The sequence below is a fragment of the Coregonus lavaretus genome, assembly GCF_964263955.1.
Source record: "Coregonus lavaretus genome assembly, chromosome: 22".
NCBI lineage: Eukaryota > Metazoa > Chordata > Actinopteri > Salmoniformes > Salmonidae > Coregonus > Coregonus lavaretus.
The window spans coordinates 25,607,564-25,613,629 of record NC_140009.1 but is presented as its reverse complement, the minus strand read 5'-3'; positions in this window follow the sequence as shown (position 1 = coordinate 25,613,629).

Here is a 6,066-nt window from a genome sequence, read left to right as displayed (position 1 = left end):
TGTTTTGGTTTGTTTGTTTGTCAATTAGGGTGTGCAGGGTGAATACGTGGTCTGTCGTACGGTAATTTGGTAAAAAGCCAATTTGACATTTGCTCAGTACATTGTTTTCACTGAGGAAATGAACTAGTCTGCTGTTAATGAAAATGCAGAGGATTTTCCCAAGGTTGCTGTTGACGCATATCCCACGGTAGTTATTGGGGTCAAATTTGTCTCCACTTTTGTGGATTGGGGTGATCAGTCCTTGGTTCCAGATGTTGGGGAAGATGCCAGAGCTAAGGATGATGTTAAAGAGTTTAAGTATAGCTAATTGAAATTTGTGGTCTGTATATTTTATCATTTCATTGAGGATACCATCAACACCACAGGACTTTTTGGGTTGGAGGGTTTGTATTTTATCCTGTAGTTCATTCAATGTAATTGGAGAATCCAGTGGGTTCTGGTAGTCTTTAATAGTTGATTCTAAGATTTGCATTTGATCATGTATATTTTTTTGCTGTTTGTTCTCTGTTATAGGGCCAAAAAGATTGGAGAAGTGGTTTACCCATACATCTCCGTTTTGGATAGATAGCTCTTTGTGTTGTTGTTTGTTTAGTGTTTTCCAATTTTCCCAGAAGTGGTTAGAGTCTATGGATTCTTCAATTACATTGAGCTGATTTCTGACATGCTGTTCCTTCTTTTTCCGTAGTGTATTTCTGTATTGTTTTAGTGATTCACCATAGTGAAGGCGTAGGCTCAGGTTTTCTGGGTCTCTATGTTTTTGGTTGGATAGGTTTCTCAATTTCTTTCTTAGGTTTTTGCATTCTTCATCAAACCATTTATCACTGTTATTACTTTTCTTTGGTTTTCTGTTAGAGATTTTTAGATTTGATAGGGAAGCTGAGAGGTCAAATATACTGTTTAGGTTTTCTACTGCCAAGTTTACACCTTCACTATTACAGTGGAACGTTTTGTCCAGGAAGTTGTCTAGAATGGATTGAATTTGTTGTTTCCTAATTGTTTTTTGGTAGGTTTCAACACTACTTTCCTTCCATCTGTAGCATTTCTTAATATTATTCAGTTCTTTTGGCTTTGATGCCTCATGATTGAGTATTGCTCTGTTCAAGTAGACTGTGATTTTGCTGTGGTCTGATAGGGGTGTCAGTGGGCTGACTGTGAACGCTCTGAGAGACTCTGGGTTGAGGTCAGTGATAAAGTAGTCTACAGTACTACTGCCAAGAGATGAGCTATAGGTGTACCTACCATAGGAGTCCCCTCGAAGCCTACCATTGACTATGTACATACCCAGTGTGCGACAGAGCTGCAGGAGTCGTGACCCATTTTTGTTGGTTATGTTGTCGTAGTTGTGCCTAGGGGGGCATATGGGGGAGGGAATGCTGTCACCTCCAGGTAGGTGTTTGTCCCCCTGTGTGCTGAGGGTGTCAGGTTCTTGTCCAGTTCTGGCATTTAGGTCGCCACAGACTAGTACATGTCCCTGGGTCTGGAAATTATTGATTTCCCCCTCCAGGATGGAGAAACTGTCTTCATTAAAGTATGGGGATTCTAGTGGGGGGATATAGGTAGCACACAGGAGGACATTTTTCTCAGTTGAGATAATTTCCTTTTGAATTTCTAACCAAATGTAAAATGTTCCTGTTTTGATTAATTTAATAGAGTGAGTTAGGTCTGCTCTATACCAAATTAGCATACCCCCTGAGTCCCTTCCCTGTTTCACACCTGGTAGTTTGGTGGATGGGACTACCAGCTCTCTGTAGCCTAGAGGGCAACCAGTGGGTCCGTCTCCTCTATACCATGTTTCTTGTAGGATGACAATGTCTGTATTTCCGATTTCTTCTCTCTCTCTCTCTCTCTCTCTCTCTCTCTCTCTCTGTCTGTCTCTGTCTCTGTCTATGTCTCTCTCTCTGTCTCTGTCTGTCTGTCTCTCTCTCTCTCTCTCTCTCTCTCTCTCTCTCTCTCTCTCTCTCTCTCTCTCTCTCTCTCTCTCTCTCTCTCTGTCTCTGTCTATGTCTCTCTCTCTGTCTCTGTCTGTCTCTCTCTGTCTCTGTCTGTCTCTCTCTGTCTCTGTTTATGTCTCCCTCTATCTCTTCTCTCTCTCTTTCTGTTATCTGTTGATGACAGAGCTGAAGAAAATGAATATGATGTAAAACAGTGGCTACTTAATAATGCTTCTGGAACATTGGGGACATGCAGTCCTTAAATTGCACACACAGCCAACAACATGATGAAAACCATCCTGTACCGTTTCATTCTGCTCTAAATTTGCATCAATGTTTTTTCTCTCCTTGAAGCTCTGTAATCAAAAGGATTGCTAATCATAAATACAGTGTGTGCAGTGAGGATTTTCAAGACAGAGATAAATGTGTAATATGCAGTGTGTGCACAGGGAATTCATGAATACAAATGCTGAGGCTCTTGATAAAACAACTGCTATTCAAACCTTGCATTAAGCTCCATCAATATCACAATGACAATTAATTAAACTATGTTCAATATAACCTTGACTTTGAACTCTTCATGTTGTTATTATGTCATTGATCTGTGTTACAGCTCCAAGATATACTTACTGTGAGTTAGTTTAAGTTACAGTATCTGCATCTCAAAGCTGCTTATTTCGATACATAACCTTATGGCGAGGTTTTGGCTTTGCTGCATGGCTAGTCTACTTGGCATGACTTGTAGCATGTAGACCTTTCCTGTAGCTATTATACTCTTCCTATAGCTGTGTTTGTTCTCAGTACCATGCTCAGGGCTGTGTTCACCCTTTGTTGATACTGTGTATTGACTGTTGATGATTTGACAGGAGTAATCAAGCATGTGGTGTGAGGGTGGGGAATGAATCAAGTCCCACTGAGAACATAGATTGAAACTGCTTTACCCATCTTCATGAGAGATAGAGAGAAAGAGAGAGGTCTTTTGACAGGGACAGAGGGACAAATCTGTATGTGTCCCTGGAGTCTTAACAAGATCACAGAGCCCAATACTGGCCAGGCTCAACATGGCTAAGCCTGTCCCATGTAACCAGTCAGTGTCTCTGGCCTGCTGGAGCAATGACATCATCAGCTGTTCCTGCTGCACTCTAATGGAATGTTAGATTGTATTCATTATGGCACACTGTAGCAAAATGCTTTAAAGCACTTGTTCAACTTAAAATGACAACAAGCTCTACATATTGTCCATTTAGTCCCCCGGGGAATTCCTAGCACCCTTTGTTCCGTTTTCTTTTGTTTGGTGCCTAATGAATACGATCCTGGGCTGGACTGGGAGGAAGGCATGGGAGCTGGGTGTTGTGTTCCTCCACCCAAAAGCCCTGGCCCTGTAGCAAGCCCTAGGGCTCTGCTAACTACTGTAGGCCACCTCTGAATCAGAGGGCTGAGTCACTGAAATGGTGATTCATTTGTCTTCCTGTGTGAGTGTATGTGTCTCTCATGATGACAGAGAGCAGTTGAATAAGCAGGATGTATTACGCATGTGTGCCTGAAGGCCAGGTTTGAGCTGACATTCAGGGGAATGTGAATGCAGTCGTACTACTGTATTTGTACTAAATCTCTCTGGCTGAGCTCAGTATGATCATCCTGATGGTGTACAGCGCAGTCCCGCCCACATCCATTTGTTCATCATACTGGTTTCCCTCCCGCTCACACAAGGAGGAATGCCTCCCACGCACACTTGCTGCAGTGCATTCAGATTATGCTCAATACTGCTCAGATTCTGCCTTGGTGTAGATTTGCTTCCAGTCAATGATCCAGTCCTCACTTGAAAGAGCTTCCAAAGAGCAGCCTGTATACCTTATCTCAATCTCACTGCTGCAGTGCATTCATTCCCTCTCTCTCTGAAAGGACATTTGATATAGTGCAGCAGTATTTCAGTGTCATACATCACAATGTGAAGAGGTGTGTAGTGGGGGTGGGGCAGGATGCATCGTCGTCCTCAAGTGACGTTTGACCCTCCTCACATTGCTCCAAGGGAAACACCAGCCATTGCCTATAACTGTACATAATTGAGACACAGATGCCCAATTTTTTGGACCTAGAATATATATGTTGTCCTGTTTCCCCCTGTGGTTCTCAGAACGTTTTGATGGAACATTCCAGTTCCATCCAGAATCATTTCAAGGAACATCTTCTGTTGTCTGGGTATAGCAGTACAGGTATAGGGGAGAGAAAGGTTATAGGAACATATTCTGTTGTCTGGGTATAGCAGCACAGGTATAGGGTAGAGTTATAGGAACATTTCTGTTGTCTGGGTATAGCAGCACAGGTATAGGGTAGAGGAAGGTTATAGGAACATATTCTGTTGTCTGGATATAGCAGTACAGGTATAGGGGAGAGAAAGGTTATAGGAACATATTCTGTTGTCTGGGTATAGCAGCACAGGTATAGGGTAGAGAAAGGTTATAGGAACATATTCTGTTGTCTGGGTATAGCAGCACAGGTATAGGGTAGAGGAAGGTTATAGGAACATTTCTGTTGTCTGGATAGCAGGTACTGGGGGAGAGCTGGGGAGGGAGGCTATTTTTTTTACTTTGCTGCAGACTCCTCATCTGGGTGGTCACGTCAGCTCTGATCATTCCACAGCCCAACAAGCAGAACAGAGCAGAACAGAACAGATCACAGGGCCCACGGCAGGACACGTTCCACTGATAAATAGAAGCCCCCTCCTCTATCTCGCTCACTCTCTTTATCACATTCACACTCTGCCCCTTCCTCGCTAACACTCTTTTTCAAACACCCGTTACTCTCTCTCTCTCTCTCTCTCTCTCTCTCTCTCTCTCACGCTCATTCACTCACTCACACACACACCACTGAATGCCTGATGTGTTTACGGAGCTAGCCTGCTCATTTTCACTGGAGTGCAGGTGCTATGCGGTTATGTACATGAGGAGGCCCTATAGGAGTTGATTAAAGAGTGGCCTGATGACACTCATCCACTTAACCACCCCTCATGTTCTCGCCTGATTAATCTGTGTAATGGCCAGCTTCACACCCTCATATCATCTCCACTGACCCCTCCAACCTTCTGTCACGTGACAGGCTTATTGATGGCCTTGGCTGTCATGGTATCTGTGATGATGCAAGCACCATGCACACAGCTCTGTAGCGCTGTCTGTCTCCTGGCAACATTCAACAGCCTGTTTATTCCACCCTACTGCTGTAACCGCATCGCCCGCCCCGGAGATGAATCCCATCTCTGTCCTGATCTATTTAGCTACCACTCTGACCCAGTGGCACTCTCTATTCCGCTCACCAACTGGCTTGCTCACAACAGCTTCCTCTGCTCTCTGCACCTGCTCCACCCAGTATCACCTGGGACAGGCTTAGCCATGTTGAGCCTGGCCAGTATTGGGCTCTGTGATCTTGTTAGGACTCCAGGGGCACAGACAGATTTGTCCCTCTGTCCCTGTCAAAATACCTCGGTTTCTCTCTCTCTCTCTCTCTCTCTCTCTCTCTCTCTCTCTCTCTCTCTCTCTCTCTCTCTCTCTCTCTCTCTCTCTCTCTCTCTCTCTCTCTCTCTCTCTCTCTCTCTCTCTCTCTCTCTCTCTCTCTCTCTCTCTCTCTCTCTCTCTCTCTCTCTCTCTCCCTCCCTCCCTCTCTCTCAGAAGCCTCACTCTCTCCCTCTCTCTCTCTCCCTCTCAATCTCTCAGAAGCCTCACTCTCTCCCTCTCCCTCTCCCTCAGAAGCCTCACTCTCTCCCTCTCTCTCAGAAGCCTCACTCTCTCCCTCTCCCTCTCTCTCTCTCCCTCTCAATCTCTCAGAAGCCTCACTCTCTCCCTCTTCCTCTCCCTCTCCCTCAGAAGCCTCACTCTCTCCCTCTCTCTCTCCCTCTCCCTCTCTCTCAGAAGCCTCACTCTCTCCCTTTCCCTCTCCCTCTCCCTCACCTCTCTCCCTCTCTCTCAGAAGCCTCACTCTCTCCCTCTCCCTCTCTCTCTCCCTCTCCCTCACCTCTCTCCCTCTCTCTCAGAAGCCTCACTCTCTCCCTCTCCCTCTCTCTTAGAAGCCTCACTCTCTCCCTCCCTAGCTTTTCCTCTCTAATTTCTTCTCTCTCCCCTTAAGAAGCCTTTGCCTCTCTTTC